General features: G+C 41.3%; 1 long non-coding RNA gene across 1 annotated transcript; it reads right to left on the bottom strand.

Annotated features, from left to right (window-relative positions):
- Positions 1–379: 379 nt before the first annotated feature.
- On the bottom strand, positions 380–22,770 carry LOC138107731 (uncharacterized). The gene is made up of 3 exons (XR_011149671.1): positions 22,557–22,770; positions 677–816; positions 380–557 (listed from the first exon to the last, which is right to left on the bottom strand). It is a non-coding gene; the product is annotated as an uncharacterized lncRNA (long non-coding RNA).
- Between the last annotated feature and the right edge of the window lie 3,746 nt (positions 22,771–26,516).

Here is a 26,516-nt window from a genome sequence, read left to right as displayed (position 1 = left end):
GTTGTTCTCCCAGTTATCCCTCACAAATATTGACAAGAAAAAGCTGTCTCCCTTGTTCTGTGCACAGCCATCCACCTGGCATTCACCACACAGAGGTTTCTAATGACGGCACCTGCTTATTTAAAAAGCTCCTTGATATGTGCACATCTGCTGGTAGACTGACTGCAAGATTATGTCACTATTTTTCCTCACAGTTTTAAAGCTACAGTACCCTCTACCTGTGAGGACATAATTTAAACAGGTATGTGTTTGTCCACATAACAGCATTTCTAGAGAACTGGCACTCTGATCCAGCACCTCTTTTGAGGTGCTGGGCTAAGACCATAATGTTTACACTGGGCTCTTAAAGCATTTAGTCTTACCTTTTCTGGCTTAAGCCTCACATCCTGGTTCCTAGGTACATGTTGCCAGTAAAACACAGAGGAAAACCAAGGACTTTTTGCCTTCCATTTCCCTGGTGGTGGTTTCTTCTGGCTTCTCCATTACACAACCACACATTTTGCGTGAAGTCTTCCTGCTTTTTCTTCCAAAGGTGTTGCAGATTCCTCCACAGGCCCCTGCATATGGCATGCATTGGTTTCATGAACAAGATATGTAAAGCCTCTAGTCCTAGTTTAAAATTCCACCACAAAACAGCAGAGTTCCAAAGTCTTGTGGAAGTTTCCTGGCACTGTACCTTATCCTGTCTGCTCCATTCTGATTCTTGTGATTTTGCTTTCCTTCTTTAGTTCCAATTAGTTTTGATTAGGTTTTTTTATTATTTCTTTACAATCCCTGGGAAAGCACCATATCAAAGTCTTCTTCTCAGAAACCGCCCTGAATAATTCATGAAACAACAAAACCTAATTAAATTACAATTTTCAGAAACAGTCTTCCCTTAAGTATTGTGGAAACATTTCACAGTGAATACAATACATACATTATTTTTACCAGCTTTTATCTTCTGACTCATTTATTCTGTTTCCCAGTCTATACCCAAGAAAAGCTATTTTATAACAACTGTCAAACACTGTTTCAGCACTTCTTTACAGGCATTTCAGCTTGCTAAAAGCAGAGTTCACAGCAAACGTGTGCTTAACACCAGCTGCTTTAATCTACGTTTGCAGTGAAGCTGTGCATAGCTGAACCTGTGCTGACACCTATTGTCTGGCACCTCCCACTTTGCAGTATCAGAGTACTAGAAAAACACTTTTCTCCAAGTAATCTTCAGCTCTGTTGCTTTGTATTTATGTGCAAAATTTACACAAGCACTACCCTCACGTAGCAAGCTTCAATCTCAAAATCAGTGTACGCAAGCTTAGTACTCATTAATAGTTTTGTAATATTTTAAATAACAGTTATTACTCATAACCACAAGTAACGTGTTATTACAGCAATCTTAAAGCAACCAGCCATTAAAGCATTAACGCCAAAATCAAACTTGTTTAGTTTCCCAATCTGTGTTTTCCATAATGCATGATGCAGTTCTTAGGTTTAAAGAACACTTGCAATCATGTCATCTCTTTTTTAAGGAAGCCCATACACAAATTTTTGCCTAGGCTCGGTGATTAATATTAAAGGTAAACAATCCCTTTCTGCTAAATCAGTAAACAGCACCTTATGATATTCCATCACAGGAATTTGATCCATCAACCTATTGATTTATGATCCCTCAACCTATTATATACATAAGGCAAAAATAAAGATAAAGACAACCATGACAATGATCTCTATATGTAGATTACATGATAATTTAAAACTTCAGACCTCGTCTCAACAGAGTGACTGATCACACAACACCAAAGTCACTCATTCTCTCATCACCCTGATGGGATAGTCTATTACTGTGCCCGTTTCAAAGGCAGAGAACCAAGACATAGAACAGGAATTTTCCTAGTGCTCCAAATAACTCTGGAGCATGAGAGCTTGTGCTACTGAAATCTGTTGTCCATTTTTTGAAATCCCACCTGTTTTGAAGCAGAACAGAAGATTACCAGAAGTCACAGAAAAGAAAGTGAAAGCTAAAAAAAGCCAGCTCACAAAATGCTCAACCCAGAACTCCCTTAAGTGAGCTAAAATGGAAAATTTCCCTCAGTCAAACAAAAATTCATTATGAGACAAAGTATTCTGACTTACCAGTCAGATAAAGTTTAGCAAGTTTCCCATTTTAGAAATTATCCCTTTGCCCATTCATAACTCTGAGGTGGGAATGTTTTAGAAGTTCAAAATTCTTTGCAAGTCTCATTCCCTCACTATAGAGCTTGGAAAGCAGTTGATATTAGTCAAGAACATATATTTTTTAAAAAGCAGCTGACTTTCCTCATTCTGACTGATTAATCCTGGAGACCTGGCTGTTGCAATCATAATAATAATAATAATAATAATAATAATAATCTGTTCTGCAGATAATCATGTGTAGCTCAATAAATACAGTGAAATTTATGGAAACACCATTCCTGCCAAGAGTTTACTGCCAGAATTAGGTAAATGCATGAAAGTACAACAAGAAAACAATGCCAGGGGTAATAAAGGAGAAGATTAAAAACAAATAGAAGTCAGAAGGTTTGTTGCTCTGTTCTCATGTTTCTCTTCCAGGAAATAGGAGAGAAGAAAGTACAAGTGGCACTGAAAAGGATTCTGTGAAGGGATTTATGAAGAGCAATTAGTAAAGCAAACATGAAAGAAAACAGAGTCCCTAGTCAGTGCTTTAATGCAGTACCCCCTGTATCAAGCTTCCAGTGTCTGCACACTCACTCTTGTGTGCCCACTGCCCCTCTGGTAGGAGCCACTGTAGCTAAACCACTGCAGACAACATCCTTCCCCTGAAGTGGAAACAACCTGTTTGCTTGAGTTCTGGTGATCCCTCTTCTGTTGGCACATGTATCTTAGTGGGGGCACACACTGGACACTCCTCAGGGATCTCAAGAGGTCTCTACCTGCTGTTATCAGGGTCATCTATGAGGGCATACAAGGTTAATTAGAGCTGTACACACCATCTCTTACTTCTTAAAAATTCCTTTTTAGGGCCTCAGCTAGTGGTGATTGTGGGTTTTGTTCTGAATGTTCTTTGTATGAGTTTAAAAAAGAAATCATAGAGTAATGATTACAGATTAGGTGTAAAGACAGAGTGTGTTGCCTGAGGATGTTTGTTCTTCTCTTTGGCGTCACCTATGAACCACTGGTGAAGACAGGTTCCTGAAAGAATCTCTTACTGGATAGGGACATTCATACTTTATTATCAAAGTCTCCAAAAAGAGCTCAAAGAAACAAAACCTTTGGAGATCCTAATACAGACAGTAAACTTAATACTCTGCAATTACAAAACACTCCAAAAAATCCCAAACACCAAAACCCAAAAAAATCTCCACATAAAATTGCCATATGATTATGAAAGTAAGGTACTGGACATTTTTTCAAAGGCATTTCTCAGAAATTATAAAAAAGAAATTACGTTCATGCACTTTCTTATGAGGTGTCTAAATGCCTTTCTGGTTACAGATAGAGGTTTGAGAAAGATCACCGTCACAAAGCAAACACAAAGTTGATTTCCTCACTGAGGTTTGTGAGTGGATACTAGCTCATTATTCATGAATCACTAATCACTCAGTGTTCAGCTTCTAATTGTACAAATATTGTCTAATTGCATGGATTTATCTTCACCTTCCTTTGAAGATGGGTGGAGTTTAATTACAGCTCTTTTCTTTGTCCTACCACCTGTCTTCCTATGAGAGCAGGAAATGAACAAAGTTTGCTAAGTCAGCCTTCTGTTGAGGAGTCCCGGTTGCCACTATTCTTCACAACAGTTAGCAAAGCAAGACTTATTTCAATTCATTCAGTATTTCTTCCATTGCCTACTTCCAGTGGGCTAAACAAAGGATGTTTCAGATATCTGACCTGAAAAGCAACTTCTTTTCAAGTAGGCTCATTAATGTGTGTTCCTTGCCTTTAGCAGCACCAAACTTGACACCTATCAGTTGTCTTTTACCTGCTTCCAGGTGCCATGTGAGAGAAACTTCATACACCAGTCCCGATAACCTAACTCAGTAAAATCATACCTTCTTCTTGATCTTTCTTTCTCTTCATCTGTTGACATTTTAGGGGCATCTTTTGTATTTAAACATTGTATCTCTGTCCCAGAAGGAGGCAGAGTTCACTTGCAGAGACTGGCTGTTGCCCCTGTTGCAGGTGGAAGCATTGTCTCCAGTGGGTGTTCTGAAGAGGAAAGGGGAGGGAAGCAGCTTCAAGAGCCACACAAGGCTCTTCATGCATCTGAACAGCTGCTAAAGCACTGCCTCTCTGGCATCTAACAATACCATGATATTCCAAGATCCCTGCACAGGCAAGTAGGAGCTTCTGGGCCAGGTTAACTAAGTGAAAACTAGTTCCCATACCATACTCATGCATGGCTAAATTTTCACTGCTTTTCCTCACAGGAGAGAGTCTCTATACAGAGGTCTGCCTTGCTTGTTTTGTTCTGCCCCTGTGAAGGTATGAATTAATTTTGTCTGGGAGACAGTAATACCTAGTTTTCTCTTGTCTATACACTGGATGCAGTCTAGCATGTAGCTCCTTGTCAAAACGCTGACACCAGCTATATGAAGTAAATTTCTATTTCATATATTATCCTAAACCTGCCTGGGCATCTGCACAAATCCTCTGGCTGCCCCTGTGTATCTTGCTGGCAATCCTTTTCTCATTTCAGAATGCAGTATTTTGATGGGCAGTTCATTCAAAAGACAAGAAATCTTCCACAGCTGCTTCTGGTAACAAAGAACCAAGGTGGTTTCCTGAATCAACTGAGCATTTGACCATTCTGTCTAGGAGGGATTTGTATGCCAAAAGCTTGTGAGTATCCTCCAACTACGTAAGTCTGCCTAAGAAAAAGACTGCCTCTCTCCACAGACCCTGCCTAAACAGAGACCTGCACATCTTAGTACCCTGTACTGTTATTTCCTTCTTGCTCCCATCTAGATTCTGCCATTAAGATGGCTTATCTAGAGAGGACAAGTGTGGCAAGTCAGTCCCACAGAGACTTTCAGGAGAGTTTTGTTATTACCATAGTGCAGGAGAGCAGATGCCATCATCATCACTGAAACAGGCCAGCTGTCTCAAACTGCAGCCATCATGGTCAGCTTGGATCCCCCAGGCTCTCTTAATTTCTCTTCAAAACAAATTCATTCTAAATAATTTTCCACCAAGCAATAGTAACAGACAATAAACATCAGGCAGGAAAGAAAAAGACAGTTCTGGCTTGAGAGCAGTTGCTATAAACCCAGCATGCATCATTTAAGGTGAAAATTAGAAAAGCCATAAACATTATAGCAGTAACATTCAGGAATGCCCTTCCAAGAGAAGCAGTGCATGAAAGAAAGATGAACTGCTTACAAAATGAAAATTGAACAGCCTACAAAATGGATAATATCTTAAGCACATACTGCAGAAGTTGAAGCTTAAATTACTTCAAGTCCTGTGTTTCCCCTCCAATCCTACCTAATGTCCATAAGACAGACTTTCTCAAGTCATGTTCCTGATAGCCTACAGTCTCAACTTGAAGTAAAAGAGCTTTCATAGCATCAAATTTAGTTTATTAAGAATGGACAGGGAAGCAAGCTGACTGTATGTAGACGGCCTGTAATGATGAACATCTAAAACGTGTCTTTGAATCCCTGACTACTTAGAAGATTTATTTTTAATTGTCTGGATCATTTTCAAACAGAAGTACCTCATAGTGAGACTCATTGTTTTCAGTGATAGACTTTATGCCCAAGTATGAACATTTAAGGGCACTGAACAGAAGTCCTATGCCATCATTCCTGAAGCTTTCTAATTCGTGAAGAACAAGTTACTTCCACTTTTCAAGAATTGGAAACCAGTTAAAAGAGAGATTAATATATTACTTCCATTGTGCTTCTTCAAACATTTGCACGATGAACTTGCAGATCTCTAATATTTCTGATCCTTTACATGATTACCCTTTGTACCACCTGATGACAAGTATCACAAAGTCTTCATTTACTTTCTGAATTGGAGTGGCTTCCTTTTCTAACAAAAAAGGCTTCCCCCACTGCCATTTTATATCCAATATTATTATATATCTGAGAAGAAAAGGCAGAGCTGATAGTTTTCATGGGTTGGCAGGAGTCTACTTTGCAGCATTCAAGCAGGCACTGTGAGGTTTTGATCTTCACTCACAAATTAATTACAGGCTGTTGCAATAAAATACCCAGCATGACTAATGAAGACTAACTAGAGTACAGATATACCTGCACTTTCTGGAGTACGCTGACCGTGTATCTTGATGTAAACATAATTAACAACCTTGTTAAATTAAGATGACAAGATGGACTTAAACCAAACAGCTTAGAAAAATACTTGAGAAAAGTGGTGAAAGAGTAGGATAAAGATGTATGTATACCGAAAATCCCAGATTTTCTTTTCCCAGGACAAGGTAAGTTGTGTCCTAATGATTAACAAGATTGGGACTGCAGAAACTGTTAACAGGCTGCTCGTTGTTTCCTGCTCTGTTATCTCTATTGACAGCAAGACAGGAGTGTCCAATCACACGTGTCTGGCTTCTGCTGAATAAACCTGTGATTTCTCTGACGATTTTTCAGCGATCCTTCCAGGAGATAAATCAGCTCTAGAAGAGCAACTCAAGTTAAGTGGTTAAAGGAGCCAACTCACTTTGTTAAAGACAACACAAAAAAAAAAAAAAAAAGGTTTTATTCCCTTGAACAAAGTACAAGCTATTCCATATAAGCAAAAACACAGTGGAGTGGAATTCAGAGCTTCAAATCCATCTCCCCTTGAAGACCATAATGTTTCCAATCCTAATTGGATTACATACATAAAAGCATTTCTGTCCCAGAGAAGCTGCAGCAGTGGTCCTAAACTATAATTTCGTTTATCACCACAATAGAATACTTGAGATACAAGGGAGATAATTTAATTTCTGTGTCATAAAGCTTGTGATCTACAACAAAAGCTTCAGAAGAAAAGAAAAATAGGCTAAGATAGCCCAGAGGAAAGACCTAGTTCTTTTCTTACTATTTTTATGGCAGTAATTACTGCAGCAGATAATAGCTTTTAGAAGGGACTAGTGTGGAGCCTGTAACACTGAACCTCCTGCATATTCTATGCCTTACAGAATGTTAAGGACAAAGATGCAAACAGTAACCAGCACTGAGAGCTGAAACACCACAAGGAAAGCTGACAGGATTCCAGCATCATCGACACCAAGATATTGATACCAAATACCCAGTCCCTGAGGAACTTCAATGGTCATCTGAAATACCCTCTTTTTTTCCATCATCACATCATCCTATATCACAGCTGTGCATGGCAGAAAGTCACATCTTTATTTTAGTGAATTGATCTGTTGCACTGGCCAGCAAATATTTGCATGTGTTCCTAGATTTCACTTGTTCCCATTTAATCTCCTTAGTTCAGAAGGTTATTGCTGTCAGCCATGTTTACAGTGATGGTGAACAAAGATGAGGAACAAGGCCCCAGTCTGTTATTCTCTGCTCTGCCACTTCCACTTTAGACAGAGCAGCTGCAGAATAGGGGAAGAACCACAAACTAGCAGAAGACCCGTAAGATCAAGGAGTGGCAGCCAGTTAGAGATGTGATGGTTATTACTTTAGAAACAGCTAAATGTGATGGTAGACAGGTTTTCACTAGACACTGTTCCAGAAGCTGTATTTTATTCTTCAAAGGCAGGTGCCATTTCTTATACTTGCCTCTTCCTTTACAAAATGAAGACCTTAACCAAGCTGGCCTTCAAACCCCCCCTTTGACCCATCATTACATTACTGGAGTCATGTATTGAATAGTCTCGACTTTTCTATGAATATAACCAATACTTAGACAAAAAAAGACACATTGTTCTTTTATATCTACCTTTTACATTCTTTAGAGTGTACAAAGCCACCCTTATAAAAGGAACATTCTTAGAAAACCAGCCTTTTATACACATTACACTTCCCAATTCTATGTGCATAAAAAAGCTAGTTTCATCTTAGAAAAGAAATTGCTGCAGTACAAAAGCTGGAAAACCTGACCAAACAGCAGGACAGTGATGACAACAAGAGTGAAATGCTCAAGAGTACTCAGTGCTGAGCTCCTTTCTCACTACACTCAGTGGGAGAGAAGTTAAATAAACATCAAATGCATTCTGAATAATTCCACCTAGTGAGAAACCACCCACTGCTTTCACTGAGACTAGAATCTGAACCCAGAATCTGTACCCTGTTGACTGAAACATAACATGTACATATCTTCACTTTGTTTACAGTTCCCAGGACTGATGCCCCAGAAAAAATGATGCAAAGCCAAAGTAAGATCAATTAAGCAAAAGTAAACAGACTGTTTTTCCACGCTGACCTGAGCAGCATGAAAACGACATAAGCTTGAAGAATAACAAAAATACTACCAATTTTCCTGGAAGAGTGATTTGGTTTGTTTTCTGGAAGAAGAAACAGCTATAAACTAGCTTATTCCACAATGCATAATCCAGTGAATTTCCAAGGGCAGGAGAGTTTAGAGTTCAAAGCATATTGTCTTATCACAACTCCAATATGTCTGTTATATCTTATTTGGTTAAAGAGTTTGGTTAGTGAGTGCAGACTCTCAAGTAATGCTTCAGTCTCCTAAGATGTAAATGGAATGGTTCAATTTATAGCTATTCACATTTCTTTCTTGTATCTCAGGAAAATCTATCTAGCAGAAGAACTTTTTTTTTTTACAATAAAACAATTTTATCTATGTGTATTTTTTTATTAGTTAAGTACCCACCAGTTTTGGGGCACTACTGATGACCTCTTTGATTTTTTGTTTTCCTGTGCTTTGAGTTTGTCAGGTCTGCTAACCTGACCAGTTTCCAGGATTCCTTGTAAGAAAAAAATATAATTGTCCTTGATCCCTTACCTACATTGACGTCAGGGGAACTTTAGATGCAGAAAGGTGACACAATGTTCAGGATAAATGAAAGGGAAAAACAATTTTAGAACTTTCCCGGTCAGGGTCTGCTTATTTGTGAAAAGCCTGACTCAGCAGCAACTTAAAAAACAGGCCCCTATTGGGTGAGCAGAGGGAGAGGATCCCAGGGCTGGTCAGCTGGAGAGGTCAGCGGCAGGACTGTAGGGCAGGTCAAGGGCCTGGCAGACAGTGCCTGGGCCCTGCTCCCAGTGAGGGCAGGCACAGATGGCCAACAGGGCACCAGCAGGGTATTTCTCTTGCCTGCCCTGCTCTGGTCACTCCACAGCCTTCAGCAGGACACCTGCACTGGGATATGCATTACCATCACTGCTCCAGGCTAAGACTTGGTGCAGACCAGCTTAAATGCAGCAAACCTTCTCGCAAGCAGACATTAAAAGAAGAGAGGACCTGCAAAAAGCCCAGACACCCCACTGCTTGTAGAAAGGATAATGGGGAGCAAGGACCAACACTGTCTGGAGCCTCAGTGACCCCTGTCCCTACCTCAGTCTAGTGGCTGCTCTTTCCAGCTTGACGTGGGCTCAAACTGTCCGGCCTGGGAGCACCTGCTCTTCCTAGAAGGGCTGTGAGAGAGACATGTAGGTAACATAACCACCAAAAGCTAAAACAACCTGTGGCTAGAGAGAGAAGCAGCTAGGAAAGACCAGAGGCACTTTTAAAGGAAAATTTAAAAAAATTAAATTAAAGGGAAAAAGTGAGCAAAGAAAAAATTATTTGATGGGACAAATACAATAGATTATTTTCTCTGGGGAAACAAAAAAGATTGTTAAATTATTTCAGCTATCAATTAAAAAGTCTTCTGGCCCTACCCAGACTGAAAAGGCAGAGTAGGACGGTTTCCTGTGCAACACAACTTTGCATTGCACAGGACACTTCAACAGCTGCCCTGACAAGCTATAAATAATTAACTTAATCCATATTGTGCAAGCAACATAGCAAAAGATTACAAAATCCATTTATGCAACTGAGACATGTTACATTGGGACACCCAGAATACACCTCAGCAAGCTGATGGGCCTCTTCTACGTTTTTATACATGAAATGGAAAACATGGGGAAAACAAACATAGCATAAGGTAAATTCAATTTACAATATGGAACTCCTACACTGGAAGAAAAATTTTTTTAAATTATTCATCGATATTCTGCCATACAGCCTTACTAATATTGAACTTCAACAAAAAAGACAGCACAAAAATAGTTGTTTATTCTATTTACTCCATCATAAAAGCTAAAAGGATACATCTGACAATCTAGATAAACTAGGATAAATGAATGATTTTCCTTTTTTTTCCCTTCAATTTATGCTCTGGTAAGTAGATGACAGTTTTCCTGCAAGCTTCCTATTTAAAAAAATTCTTCACAAATTATTTCAGCAAATTGTTCCTGATGTACTGATAGCGCAAACTTCTACAAGTGCTCCCCACAACACAAAAAGTTTCCAAACAATTATGACTGACTACAACTACAAAATCACAGAATTGTTTAGGTTGGAAAAGACTTCTAAGATCGAGTGCAGCTGTTAATCCAGCACTGCCAAGTCCACCACTAAACCACGTGGCCCTGAGTGCCACATCCACAGATCTTTTAAATACCTTCAGGGATGGTGACTCAACCACCTCCCTGGGCAATCTATTCCAGGGCTTGACAACCCCTTCCATGAAAAAAATTCATCCAGTCTAAACCTTCCTGGCGCAACTTGAGGCCATTTCCTCCTGTCCTGTGTCAGGAAAAAAGACCGACCCCACCTGGCTACAGCCTCCTTTCAGGTAATCATAGAGAACAATAAGGTTTCCCCTGAGCCTCATTTTCTCCAGGCTGAGCATCCCCAGCTCCCTCAGCTGCTCCTCATCAAACTTGTGCTCCAGACCCTTCCCCAGCTCCATTGCCCTTCTCTGGAGTCTCTCCAGCCCCTCAATGTCTTTCATGTAGTGAGGGGCCCAGAACTCAACACAGGATTTGAGGTGTGGCCTCACCAGTGCCAAGTACAGAGGGACAATCACTGCCCTGGTCCTGCTGGCCACACTATTGTTGATCCAGGCCAGGATGCCACTGGCTTTCTTGGCCACCTGGGCACGCTGCCGGCTCACATTCAGCTGCTATCGACCAGCACCCCCAGGTCCTTTTCCACCAGGCAGCTTTCCAGCCACTCTGCCCCCAGCCTGTAGCGATGCCTGGGGTTGCGGTGGCCCAAGTGCAGGACTGCACTTCGGATTCACGTTATTGAATCTGTACAGCTGGCCTCAGCCCAGCAATCCAACCTGTCCAGATCCCTTTGTAGAGCCTTCCTACCCTCCAGCAGACCAACACTCCAGCCCAGCTTGGGGTCATCTGCAAACTGGCTGAGGGTGCTCTCAATCCCCTCATCCAGATCATTGATAAAGGTATTAAACACGCCTGGTCCAGTGCTGAGCTCTGGGGAGCACCACTTGTGACTGGGCACCAGCTGGATTTAACTCCTTTCACCACCACTCTCTGGGCCTGGCCATCCTGACAGTTTTTTTACCTATCCACAGCCTTCCTCTCATCCCGTAAAAAGACTGAGAAGGCTCATAGACAATATGCTATTGAATCATTTGAATATCATCACACAATTGAGAGTATTCAATTCCTTGCCTGGAGAAAGCAAGCTCTTGTCACTCCTGCTTGGTGAGATTTTATAACCCTCTTCACTGACTCCCAATGAAAAATTCAAGACCAAATTTAGCTCTTTTTTTTTTTTTAGCCTTTCCATGTTAAATATGTATCAAGATCACTGCACACACCAGAGCTATTAAACTGTTGACCTGTTTATCCCACCCCTAACACAATATTTTAAACAAGCACCTTTGAGGTACAAAAGTGAGAGTTAGAATGATGATCTGGTTGCCAAGTTATGGCAAAGCATTGGAACTACCTTTCCTCAAGGAAAAGGAGAACTCACTCCAGATGACACCTTTTTAACAGGGCAAACCCCATAGTTGGAAAAGCACAGGCAGACATTCTCCAAAAAGATGATAATGTTCTGATGAAGAAGTACCAAGTGGATTATGATGTTAAAAGAGGTCTAGAGCTTTTTTTCAACTGAGGTGTCAGAGGACACTTATTTGATGCATTATTCTGTATTTTAAGCCTTCTCTTAGGTAGCATAGCATTCAGCCTGGGCCTCGCAGTTCCACAAGAGGCAAACTGATTTTACAGCACTCTTGGAGACAGGCACTACACTGAGTTGAATGTACCCAAATTCAGCAGAAGACTGTCTGTATAAATATGTCCACAGACTAAGCCAGGCAGGAGTCACAGTGTTCACACAGACATCTCATCTATGATTATGACCAGGTGTTTTGAGTCTCCCATCTAGCACCACAGAACTTCCAGATGCAAGAAAGGAAAAGCTGGGATAGATGGATCTTAATGCTTCCTTTTTCTCATTCCTCATCCCCTTCAGCTTTTAGTCTATCTCCTCCATAATAATTATCTTAAGACCATAACTCTTGCTGCCTTCATTTGAGCTTTTACTCAGAATCCACTTTATCTTTGATTCATATAGAACTGTCACTTCAAAAGTTCCTTTGAAGTTTCTAAACAGAATAATCATAAATAGGTTTTGACAGTGACTCCCCTGAAGAAATTTCTTGAACTGATCCCACTACAATATCTATCCCAAAATCTTGTGTATCTCCACTGAAAACCCAAATTAATTCAGGACTCGTGCCATGTGTTTCAGACTCTTCAGCCCATGTCTGAGTGCAGAAGCAATGCTAGACTGCAGAATCACACTCCACAGCAGACCACTGCTGCCTCAACTTCTGACCATGCCACAACAGAAGGGTGATTACCCCTCTGATACAGGTTGTTTGTCTGCAGAGATGATGACATATTTCCCTTCCTTATATTTTTCCACTCTTCAGTTGCCTACTTGCTCTGCAGCTTACTGACTCAAGTCTGGCTTACTGCTCCTTCATACAGTCTTCCTGGCATTGCTTGGAGGTCTTTCCCTCATTTAATTTCATTCTCCTGGGCTGTGTTTCCCAAGGACCATGTTAAACAGAGCAATGTCTTCTATTTGACTTTTTCAAAACTTGTGCTCGGTAAGGTTCTGTGGCTTGTTTGTTTTTTGCTTTTTTTTGCTGGTACAACTCACCATTCACATTTTATCAACAAAAACTTCCTTTCCCTTTTGATTACTGCTGGGCATTCTTAAGGCAGTGTAACAGCAGCCAAAACCTGCCCAGATAGGCTAAAAACATGGTGCAAGCACATGCATTCAGGTCTGTTGTGGACATACAAAAAGCATACGCTGTTTAAAAGAAAGATTGACTGCAGAAGCACCTCTTTGACCAGCATGTTTAAACAAGTACTTAGACACCTAAGTATCAGTACCTGAGTAACCAGACACATACATTTAATATCTCATTCAGACATCTGATTCTGCTGTTTTCCCTCCCTCCTGCTCCTATGACACTGAGCTCTCCTCAGGAAATCTTTCATGACTACATTCACTGGAACTAACTTCCATTCTTTTATTGTCAGCTGGTTCCTCTTCCATGAAGGAAATCAAACATTTTTTGAATTAAAAAGTATTCCTAACACAAACAGGATTTTGACAGATTCTCTACACTTTTTTCCTCAGCTGGTAACTTTTAGTCCCCTTATCTTCCTCATGCCAAGCATAACCAGCTTCTTCCATTTGGTGCAAAGCAAGCCTGTACCATGTCATCTATTCAGCACTCCTCCATTGCCCATAATCTGATCAGTCCATTGTTTTCCTCTTGTGGTTCTCAGTCTTCAGCATCCAGAAAAATGTTTTAAACCCTCCTTTGTATCTGTCCTTTTAACCCCAGTTAAAGTTTTTCTGTTGGCAGTACTTTTTCCCATAACAAAACAAGTTACAGCCCCCAGTCAGCTTCTCTGACTCAACTAAGCATTCCTCACCTAGGCTTCTATGCTCAGCTTAAAGGATTAACCTGGCCAACTCCAACCTTAATATCTGAGCCCTGTAGTATTTCCTAAGCAGCTTACAAACCCAGGAAAAGTGGCCAAGAACATGATCATCAGGATGAAGAATTCACAAGTATGTCCACCTGGCAGAGTGTCACCCCAGGCCCCATAAGACTTGGTCCACTGAATCAAAGACTGGATTAATTATGCTTGACTTCCTTGGGGGTGAAGGCAGCAGACCTCCATCCTTGGCTATGCAGTGCTCCTCTACACCTGCCTTCTTATTTCTGACCTCAGCGTAGAGGAGACTTGGTTGCAGAAAAGAGCATCATCTGCCAAGTGGGATGGTCAGTGTCTGGCTCCTTGGTGTGGATAAGTGGGTTCTCCTTGCAGCTGTGTTCCTGCATTCCAGGATCAAGCCAGCTGGCTTTCTCCAGCCTGACTGTCCTACAGGTGGCAAACATGTATGGCCACTATGGCAATTCAATCACCACCTGCAGTAGCTGTAGCAACTGGCACGTTTCACCTTGGCTGGTACCTCTTATCTGGCACCCTTTAACAAAAGTATCAGAACTACGTTCCCAACAAGTCAGGACCAAAACCAAGGTGGAGAACTGCAGACACCAAGACAGAAGCAGAAATAGCAGCAGAGACAGTGTGCCTTCTTTCCCCCTGGAGAGGTAGAAAACTGAGAGGCACCTGCTGTCCTCTCTGAGGAAGACACATGGTCTCTGCCAAACAAACAATGGTTAACTTTGGTTTCCTTGCCACCCTCTCAGTAGTCTAAAGACAAAAAGTCTACAGTCCAGAATAGTTTACTATTTTTCTATTTCTTAGAAGCAAGCAGCTTGATGACAACAAGCTTTTCAGGCATAAACAGCAGCAGACCCTAAATGAGTCTTTCATTATTCTCAGAGACCCTTCTTGCTTTTTATACAGATTTAGTTTCACAAACTCCATGTCTAAAGTCACTGCTCTGCTAGACAGGTAACGCCAAAATGAAGCACCCATGCCTGTTTTGCCCAGTCTCTGTAACTTTTCCAATATGCATACAATTAGCAAGGAGAAATTGAGAGCTAGCTGTGATTTCTCTAGCCCCAGACTGTGGGACACAGAGGAGTAGAAACTCCTGCAATTAAAGGAGGTTTTGATTTGCAACCCTGGAAGAGGCTAGGTCTGGCTTAATTGACAGATTTATAAACCTTAAGCAAGAGAATCACAAGCCTGTGTTTTTATAGTATAGGTAAATGGGTGTTTTTGGTGAAGGGTTTTAAATATAACAATGTGATTTTATATAGCTTAAGTTAAGAATTTAGATGGTATAATAGAGACATCTGTGTGTACATGACATGAGAATTGATTGGCCAAGACAGCTGCATTGCAGTGAGAAGTGCCACAGGTGGTAGGTCATAAAGTCAAACAAAGTGTCATTTCAAGTGCCTATTGGATTAGAAAGTTATAAATTATGATGTAACTCTAAATGTTGTGACTAGTCGCCATTATTCGGAGGTATTGTGAATCTTACACTTTGAAACTGATGTGTTTTGTTATTTTAAATAATAAATCCTGAGTAATTGTATCATCCTGTCTCTTAACTGAATAATCCGACGGGAGACCCGAAGAATCGGGATCCGATACCAGACAAATTCTTCTAACAAAGCACACCTTTGCCAGTTACAGCTTCCCCTTCTGTCCCAGCCCCCACCACAAGATGCATCAGTTAAACAAGAGCAGTGGGAATCCAAAGGGCACAGGGATCTCTTCTTGATAGAATGCTTGGACACCTCCCTTCTCTGTGTCTCTAGCTGGCCATCGTTTATTCTGCCACACCTATTTCCCTCTCCGCCAAACAGGGACCCCACGCTGTTGAGGAGCAAGGCAGCACCTCCAGCCCTCCACAACCACCACTGCAAGGAATGTGTGTGAGGTTTGTGGATTGCCTGCATGGCCCAAGTGCAATACTGATGGGGAGATTGAGTCTCAATGAACCACGCTGGCTACCTGACTGCTGGAAAGCAAGGGGCTGGAGTGTCACCTCAGCATCCACTGGAACAGAGTGAACGATGGCACACAGCCCCAGCTGGAGATGCAAGGAGAAATCAGCATTTGGAAACAACACATTCCTCTTTCAAATTAAATTATGCAATCCCACAATGGTAAAACCTATCTGGGAAACAGACACAGCAGAGGAACTGTAAAGTCAGACGTGGGGTCCTACACATCACAGACCAATCCTTCAAAGAGTATACCAGAAACAAAGCAAATAAGATTTCTGCTCTGACTCACTTATACAATAGGATGCCTCAAATGACTCAATGATATACTGTCAAATGTGTCATTCTGGAAAATTTATACCAGTATTCATAATTACCCAGGAACTGTTCATAAACTGTCAAACCAAAGGAGACATCCCATTCAAGCATAATCCTTTTGTATCCTCCTGGTGTGGATTTGAAATTAATAGGATATGAACAGTAAACTTAAAGCCACCTAACTGGAACCCAATTTACCTATCAGGTACAGGCCAAAAGTTACACCTTACAGATGAAACAGTACATACAAAAATATTGATGCTTTGCCAGAGAAAACATTGCAAGAAAAAATAATAGGGCATAAAAGCTGTCAAAAAGAATTGCAGAACGAAGATGCCTGTGTGCATTTATGCAGAGTGTTACACTCTAGATGCAGCTGACACACATAAGCCAACTACAGCAGAGACTGCAAAGCTATCCCTGTACATGGCTGTAGAATGGGATCATCACAGAGGAACCAGCAGAGCACTGCCAAGGGTAGTTTTGGTCAACTGAACTGCTTCCTAAAAAAAAAAAACAACCTAAAACTCCACATACAGAATCTCTTTTCTTCAAACCACCAATCCTTAAATTCAGTTGGGCCTTTGTAGGGTATACATCCCCAAGAGAGTTATGAAGCTGGACCTATGAATCCCATATCTTTCCAATTAGGCTTCCCAAGTCAATTATTAAAGTTATAATTCAAACCTGAAATTTTAAATCTTCAGTGTGCATATTAATAATTTGAGAAGAGCCTGTAGGAAATAGCAGAATTCCTTTAAGTCTACTTTACCCAGTGTTAAAGGTTGATTTGATCTATCCTTTACAAACATTAACAAATATATTAATTCATTTTTGCACATCACTAGTGCTGGGTCACATATTTTTCTGTGTAATAGCTTCACGTTTCTATGTTACAAAGAGATAAAATAATATAATGAACATTAATAAGCATTGGCACAACACCCTGTAATATAGGTATGTGGAGTTTTACACACAGAAGAAGCTGAGACACTAAAAGAAATGCTTAGATCATACAGTGAATCAGCAGTAGCATGGGAAAAACGATAAAAAATCCACAAACCCATTTCTACATTGTCTTGGCCAAGCCCCTTTAAGTGACTAAACCATCCAACTAATTCTATTGCTTCAAAATATTGCTTCAAAATAATTTGATGGAATTTATATTATAGCTTTTTGCCCAGTAATGATGGCCTGGATTTTCGTTTAGTCTGGATTTTTTCAAGAAACACCCAGGTTCCTTCTTAAATTATTAGAAAACAGCAAATGCAATACTTCAGAGCTAAATTAAGACTGTTCCCACCTGCTTCTGGGGCATGGTGGGCAGGGAAGAAGAGTTTTCCATCAAACTCTCTCAGCTGATCCAGCAACAGACCACAGGAGAAATTGCTGATTACAGCTAGAGCTTTTCACTCTCCTTTTGCCTGCAAATTCCTCCTCTTTCCCAATAACTACCTTGTCCAGGTGTTACCCAAGATCATCTAGTATTTTCAGTTACCTTCCCACATATTAGTATGTCCTCTTGCTCTGGCATTTTTAGAGCAGAACAGAGCTGTTAACTTCAGAGCCCTCCTCAGAGGAGCACCTGGCATGCACAAACTTAGGGAAAAGAGTCCCCAGTCTCATCCTACCCCACACACACTTGAGACACAATGAACACCCTCCCAAAACAAACACGGCCGTCCAGGAAGAATTGTCCTGCACAGACAAACCCAGCCCACATATCAGTTTCAAATACTCCCATCACATGTGCTTATAGTCCTTTTGAAGGTTTAATTTTGGACTATTAAAAGTCCATTCAATCAAAAACTGCAAAAGCTTGGTGTCCTTCACCAAGGAGCGAGCAGTTATGTGGATTGCTCCAGGGACTACCAATTGCACAAGCTTTGTAGAGTATTATTTGTCATTTTATCTTGCCAAATTATTTGCATAAGAGTGGTGCTGATCAAATTTCTCCTACAGTACGATGGGCCAGTGTTAACTTGCTTCTGGTTCAAAGACAAAACATAGAATAAAGTGAAAACTGAAGCATTTGTAAAAATCAGTACCTTGTGCTTAATTAAGCTGCTAATTTTCTCTTTAAATTTTAGTATTTTACCAATTCATCTAAGATAACTAGAGCCCTTACCTAAAGTTAAACCTGCTCTACTGCAGTTAAATCTTACCTTTTATTTCTCCAGTCTTTGGCAATTCTGCCCCTTGAAGTTTCTTTTTAAACAGGGAACATGTCCAACCCAAAGTGATCTTCATTGATTTATGCCAATTAAGAATCTGAAAATATTTGCTGCTGCTGGAAAGAGATGTATACCTATTCTTACTACTCCTTCTAGATTTATACCAGTGATGGACTTCTACTGTTTATTCAGTTTAATGCTGATAAAAATCAGCAAGATAATGCAATTAGCAAGATACTAGCTAAGATTTTGATTCAATTTTAACACTCAGAAGTTCTACATAAAGCTTTGTAGTTCTAGGTTGGACAATTAATACAACCTTGGTCTTTGCATTTAGGCTCAAAATTAATTCTCCCCCTGGTGTTAACAAGTTTGACACCCTGAAGTTTGCTAATCCTGGTAATGATGTAATCAATAAGACACTCATGTTTATTCTGGACTGAGTACCATGAGAATTTGTGCCTGAAGTGCAGCCTACAGATGACACTGGATTCCCTCGTTATAATGAAGACAATTAGTAGTGGCATCAAGCCAGTAACGATGATTTTAAAGGTAATGGTGTCAATTCTATATGCAGCTCAGATAATGAAATGTCCTACAAAGGTGTGGATACAAAAATGCTGCTAGCAAGGATTTTCTTGCTATTTTCTAAGTCCATGAGAGACTTTTCTCTCCCACAGAGATAGTAGCCGAGTTCTGTAAACAATGAAACACCTGCAACCTTGAAAAGTCTTGTTTATGGTATAGTAGAAAAATATTTTGACAATGGATGTTTTAGGATTTTAGCCAATCACCCCCAAGGGGTGGTTGATCTTTGTCCAATTAGACTATGAAGAAAAGTCTATAAAAAAGTTTGTAAAATAATTAAATAAATCAATCTTACTGCACAACTCCTGCCTGCTGGATCTTCTCTCCTCCTCCTCCCTACAGCTGCGGGACATGGTAATATACCCCAGGGCATTTTTTAATACAAAGGTGTGTTTACTCACTTGGTGAGAACACAGTAAACTGAAGTGATTTAAACTAGTTCTGCTTTTTTCACCACTTCCATTAATAATGTCATGAAATGTCCATTATCATGAGATCTTTTTAGATTATAAATTCATCATTTGCAACAAATAATCGATGTTGCACTTTAATAAGTTACATGAAAGTGCTCATTACTACCTGACCAGTTTCCTCTCGTTCTTCACCACAATAGCAGCAAGTGTGGCCTCCAGGTGAGTGACACCTCCAAGCCCAGTGTCACTGTGAGGAGGGCATTTTTACAGATGTATGTTTTCCCTTCACAATCACAGAAGGGCAGACACAGTCTGATTTAAGTAACCTGTTGTCTTGAGATGAGTATGTGAATAATTATCATGACCTTGATCCAGCCTTGTCTAGCAAACACCTAGATGATCTATCAGCTGCAGCTTGCCATACTTTCCAGCCTCTTCCCCATTCAGGGTAAACGGCACAACCCTGAGCAGACCCCATGCACTTCAGAATATTCACCAAGTATTTCACTGTTCCCACAGCACACAACTGGCTTAAAGATTATTCATGACAGGCACACCCATGTCATTAATCTTCCTGGCAAATGGCAGAAATAGAAAATGTTGAAACTAAAGCTTTTCAAGAGTGCTCCCAAAAAGATTTTGTCCAAATGCAGTGAGAGCCTACAAAACACATTCTGGTGAAAGAGCAGAGTCACAGTTGCCTTACCTTATGCCTTCAGGGGAGAACTTGTTAAGAAAAGCATTATCACCTAGCCCCTCCTTAGTTTAGTATTCCTTACAACACTTAATATAGCCATGTCTGGGGACATATGCATATGCTCTCCTTTTTTGGAAAGCATTACATGTGTTTCTCACATCAGTGATGAAGGAAAGGGAAAAAGCACACAGTGCCCTTCAAAAGAAAATGAAACTGATATTGAATATCTTCCTACTTCATGTAGTCTCTGATTGTTTCATGACGGACGTGTATTCAACCATGCAGAGCTTTTCAAGCCTTCTAGTCACACCTTCTTGCAATTTCAAGTGTCACACCTACAATTTCCTGGACACACTAATCTATTTTTGAGACAGGCACTCCCTGAAAAATTGGTTCTCATATACTTCTAAAGTGAGTATCCATCATCCTCTAGAAGCAGTGTAAAGTAGCAAGTGTGAGTATTTACCCTGGCTAAACACTGCCTGAATTCTCTCTGGGGCCATTTAATCTCCTGTCTCAAAAAGACAATGTGACTACCTTTCAAAAGCTATTTATACAATTTTTTTGGTCTACTCTTTGCTTCCCATTTCATCAACTTTGCAACACCAAAACATGTTCAAGCACATCATCATCATTACCACATTACAGATTTTCTTCACTAAGGTACTTAGCTCCCACACCCTTACTGGAAATGTCAGGAAAGCACATCCCTGCAGTCTGTCACCCAGCTGTGCTGTTGATGCAGACTGTGCTCTCTGCAAAGGCAACTATTTACAGTATCCTGGCATTTCCCTTCCACACCCAAGTTCTCCTAAATCCCAAGTTACCTGTCCCAGGAAATTCAGCTGAGCCCAAGGCAAGGACATCTCTCTGATGCTCATCTATGGGATGCAGTGAACACCTGGCCTATAGCCACAGGCGAGGTAGTGCTTTTTAGCCAGTGGAAATCAGCAGATCACATCAGCAGACAAAAACTGCTTCGTGCAGCTAGTACAAGAGGCCTGGTTTCCACCACACATGTTGCTGCATCAGTAGAGCCAAGGGATAGTGTGCCCAGTTTCAGACTACACCAGAAAAACAAGATCATACCTTGGATTTATTCTACACTGATCACATCTCCTTCAGATTCTTTTGCTAGATATCCTAAAGAATGCAGATGTAGAGTGTACAGACTCACCCTAAAAAGTTTGCTTTCCAACTTGTTAAGGTAGTACTTTTGCCCCTTATATCTAAGATCAAAGATCTTAGGTATTTCCTGTAGCTCTTGGATACTCTGCTGTTTCAGGCACCTCTTTGCCCTTCAGAAGCTCAGGCAAGTCAGACCACAGAACTGATAACAAAGTTGTGAGATTAAGACTACTTTTTTTTTTTTTTGGGGGGGGGGGGTGGAACCTGTGGTTTTGTTTGTTCTGTTTTTTAATTAAACCAATCAAGAAAGATCATTCCTCTTATTTCCCAATATTAGTTCAGCCCACTCACGACTTTTCCAGGCAGGTAAGTGCAGCTGTATCTCTAACTGTGAAATCTGATCAGATAATATGTAAAAACACCTGCAGTGAAGGTGCAGGTATTCATGACATGCAGCTCCTCAGACATGCCAGCATTTTTAGAAGACAATTAGTAATAGCAGCCAGACACTTTGACCTAGAAGGATGTAGAACCAGAATTAAACTGAGCAGATTGCCAAAGACTTTCTAATTAACTTCCTCCAGGACTAGTCTATCAGTGGGATGTAGTTTGAAGCAATTATGCGTAGGAGATTTTTATAACTTCACAGTTGCATTTCCTAAACACTTCACACACATATGGAACTTTGGGGATGAGTTTGCACTGTGTTACTTACACCGGCCCATCCTAAAGGCATATCCTATAACTGCATTTCTGTAGGCAGGCGGATTATGACATTAATATTAAAGTCACTAACTCATATTTTAATGAGGTTTGCAGAGCATCCACAGAAGTTATACCTGGGCAATATATCAGGCAAGTTTTCCTCAGCTGAACTTGGCAAGCAAAGGTTTAAAAAGTTCATCTGCTATTACAAAGGAGCACAGCTATCAGGGCTCCTCTGTACTCACTGAGCAATCTGTTGCATTACAATACTGCTAATTGCCCAGACACTCTTCTATTCCCACAGAAATAAAGAAAAACTTCACTAATGATCTTTGGAGGTTGCAGGCTGAGGCTTTCACTTTTCCTCGAAGCTTTGTGATTCCGACAATACACTGCAGTTGCTCTCATTCTCAAAGGGAAACTAATAGACTCTCGTACTCTCAGCTCCTGAAGGAGACACCTAGTTGCTAACTGGCCTTTGATAACAGGGAAAAGAATATGCTGAATAAAAGAGAAAAAGTTACACCATAGGCAGAAAATTCAATGAAACCAGGGGTGCCTTTTGAAGACAGCAAATATTAACTATTAGTAAATCCCTCCTAGATCATTATCTGTGTGGTCTTCTTTTGATTTCCTGTACTCACCAGTAGCTACCAGAGTTGCCCAACAGGCAGGAGGGGACCAACAGTTCTGACCAAACCCAGGGCTGCCAAACTTCTGGCAGTGCTCAGGCAGGTACTCCAAGCATCCAGGGCCAGGGATGACCAGCCACAGAGGAAGAGGCTTTGCTCCTGATTACAGGGGGTTAAGGCACAGGTGCAGCATCCCAGGACTATTTGCTGAGGCCAAGCCAGGGCACCATCCAGCTGTGGAGTTACAGAGCACATCAGTCTCCCCTCATTTATCTTAAGGCCCTTTTGTGTAGACTCAAGCACGTGAACCTCATTTATGATAAGGTCACCCTAAGCAGGCTGCCAGTGAGACAGAGTCCCCAGGACCTCCACCCTGGGCACAGAGAGGGGATGCACCACCTCACACTGCTCTGCCCCATCCCTCTGAAAGGCCAGGACATGAGGCACCTGCCTCTTCACACACAGGGCTCTTCCATGCATGGGAACGCACAGATCCCTCTGACAGGGCCAGCTCCTCAACACTAACAGGAGCACAAGCTGGCAGGATTCCTGAGGAGGAGCCCATGGACACACTTCATCCCTGCAGCAGGGAGGCAGCCAGTGGGAACCACTGGGCTGGCTCCTCAAGCAAGCACTGCTTCCAGCAGCCCCTCTGGAGCCCTGCTCCCAGGACATTCCAGTGCAGAGTTGATGCAGGGCTGCAGAGCTCCAGGTGACATTCACCCTGACTGCAGGGCTGTCACCCTCACCCCACACCCAGCAGGGACAGCCAGAGACCCTGGCCCCACTTGCAGGTGGGCCACACTGCCCAAAGTGCTAGGAATGGCCTCCACCTAAAACAGTGGGGTCAGCCCAGGGCAGGAGTGAGCACTGATCTACCAGTGCACCATTCAAGACACACCAGAGGTTTTTGCTTGCTTTCAAATGGGGGAAGACAAGCACATGCACAGACATCAAAAGCCTCCCCAGAGGAGGCAGAGGACTCCAGCCTGCTGGCAGCACGCAGCTGTTTTGCCTACCACCAGCAGGAGGCTGTTGGCAAGCACTCAGGACCTGTGGTGGCCACAGCACTCCACTAGCCAAAGAGCTTCAGAGGCTGCTGGGCTGCTCAGATCACCAGCAGAGGTAACTTACAGCCCCTCCCCCCATCCAGAGATGCCACAGTTTGTCCCACCAAAACTTGGAAATACCAGAACAGGTACAGGAGAAGCCACCAGCCAGCCCTCCTCCTCCTCCCTTTCCTCTGCATTTATTTCTACTCAGTTTATTACTAACCCAGCCCATCTGTGGCAAGGCCCTCAGAGTACCACTGGAGATAAAAAGTCTTATTTAGCCTCCTCCCTCCCTACCATTCTCTACTATTTTTTTTTTACTTTTAATAGGAATGCTTTGCCTCAGCTCTGATTCCAGCAGTTTGTCAGTCAGGAGCACACTAATGTGCTCGCCTCGTCTGCTGTTCCTGTCATTGCTCCACAGCCCCACCTAAAAGGATCAGCAAAAACATCTCTGATCCTTTTTTCCCTTCTCCTGGGGCCAGAGAAAATAAATGTTTATGCTAAGACTTGTGAAGACAACACATGGCATGTGTTGGGAATCAGGGAAGGGGCAGACATTAAACCTGAACTGCCCCATAAGCCCCCAAGAGGCATTGAATCCTGATGGGAGTCTTAGCCAAGGAAAAAGCTTTTCCTATAGCAGAAATTTATCATTCCTCTGTTTTCCCAAATGAAGGATCACACAGCTATGCCTTGCATTTAAACACACATGCTTCCAGGGAATTATTTACTCTTTCAAACCTGACAGCTCAGTTAATTTGGGAAGCTGGTCTGACCCTACAGGCTGGGTAGACACTGCACTCCTGTCATAAACTGGGTGAGCAGCTTTAGGCAAAGCACAGCAATTCAAAGCACCATTGCTGCCACAGAGGTCATTTAACCTCCCCTGCAGAAAGAAGGGAACCTGTGTAAACTGTCATTAGGATGGTGCATCATTCCAATGCATTATTCATATCACATCAATATGTTCCAATAAATTCATCATAAGCTCCTCCATTCTGTAAGTACATAGACCCAGCCCTAAATGCCTGAAATGTAAATAGGTAAGACAGAAAAAGAGTGTGAAAATGAGGTATAAGAAATTAAATTATTTTCCCAAGATCACTCAAGAGGCCTGTGGCAAGCTGAAGAACAAAACCTGAGTCTGCATTTTGTTAACCACAGTGGCCTTGTTCCCTCATTTCCAGTCAGTACATCTGAGATGCTTTTTGCCTCCTGCCCTCTTCCTCCTTAAAGTTCCTTCCTTTCTGAGTTTTAATTCCTGGCCCATGCCACATTTGGCAGATGCTGCCTACACATCACAGCCCTAGGAGCTGTTATGTTATTATAGTTGTCCATTCTAATAAGGGTTTGTGTTTCTATCTTCCCTGTTTTGCCTTGTCATGTTCTCCACCTGGTGTTTGTGAATTGTTTTTACAGGCTGTAACCCTGTTCAAACCTAGGGCATGATTTAGGGGATTTGGAGGAAGTAAGAACAACAGTGCTGCATCATGGATGTGACCTCATCTGCCACCACACAAAAAAGTCTCCTCAAAAAGCCTGTAAAGTAACTGATGTCAGAGTTTCCCAGACCTAATGCTTGTGGAACTGTAAGAATTCCTTTACTAGGCAGTAGTAGCAGAATGAGCTGTATAATGGGCAAGAAAAATTACTGTGTCCTGTCCAGCCTTGGGGTAACCTTTAAACACCCTTTATGACAGTGCAGTTTTTTTTTTAGTTGCTGTACTTCAGTGCTAAAACACTACTAAGAACTTAAGCAATCTACATATTTGATTGTGTCCAGTGAAACATCTTTTATTTTCTTCAGTGTAGCTATTACAAAGCTCCTGCATTAGAAACACTCCTATTTACAAAATCATCATTCTTTTATTTTTTTCCTAGCTATCAAGCATCACTGGACAGGCCCTTCTGAGTAAGAGGGCAGTTTCTACACATCCAACTCGTGAAAATTCCAGAGGAACTATAAGATTCAGGGATTCTCTCTGATCCCTGAGTGAGCTGAGGACACCTGCCCACAAGGCACCCACACAGCCTCTTTGAGGACAGAAGGTGTTTGTTAACACCGAGGCCTCAGTAATCTATTTTATAGCTTCACCATACTCTGGGGACAAGGAAATATTTTGCCACTAGGCAGCCACCTCGAGGTTCAAATAAGGTTAATGTAAACTGCAAACAAATGTGTTTGTTATGTACCAAAAAAAAAAAAAAAAAAAAAAATCCAGAAACAAATACTTACAAAAGGTGAAGAAATTAAAGAAAAAAATGGTAACGTGTTTGCACGAAGGTTAAATTCTCAAAACACATTTCCCTCAAACACATCTGAACTATTTTGAATCTTTTCCTTATACACATACAGAATATTAATTAATATGTGAGGGACCTTGACAGATTAAATTCCCTTCCGTTTCTCATCTCTCTTTCCCAATAAGCCTTATGTATTTCTTACTTATACCAGAGACAGCCTTGGCAATTCCTAACTAAGCAGGGAAGGGAGAGAACATTTATTTTAAGAAATAACAGTTAAAACCAGGACTCTCTCTAAGAGTGTGCATTTTGGTTCAAAGCATCTTTGTCTCTAAACTATGCATTTGATATCAAATTGTCCATAAAGCACCTACATTACTGGCATATAAAGCAAAATTAAGTCATTAACATGTTTTTTCTCAAGACTTGCCAGAAAAATAACTTACCTTTTCAGCATCTGTACTTGAAAGATTCAATACTATCAACAGAGTCATAAATCTTCATTATTTTCAGCAAATATTTCAGGCTCAAATTTCGTCTGTTCATGCTTCTGCAAAGCTACAATAGTTTAATATGTCATATTGGCAGTTTCTCCTAAAAGAAGAAAAAAGATGAGACTCTGCTTATCATGAGGTGACAGGAAAGAATTCTGCATATATCTAGATCCATTAAT

This window comes from Aphelocoma coerulescens, chromosome 3 (genome assembly GCF_041296385.1).
Source record: "Aphelocoma coerulescens isolate FSJ_1873_10779 chromosome 3, UR_Acoe_1.0, whole genome shotgun sequence".
Taxonomy (NCBI): Eukaryota; Metazoa; Chordata; class Aves; order Passeriformes; family Corvidae; genus Aphelocoma; species Aphelocoma coerulescens.
Note: the sequence above shows the minus strand (reverse complement) of the source record. Positions and strands in the feature narration are given on the sequence as shown.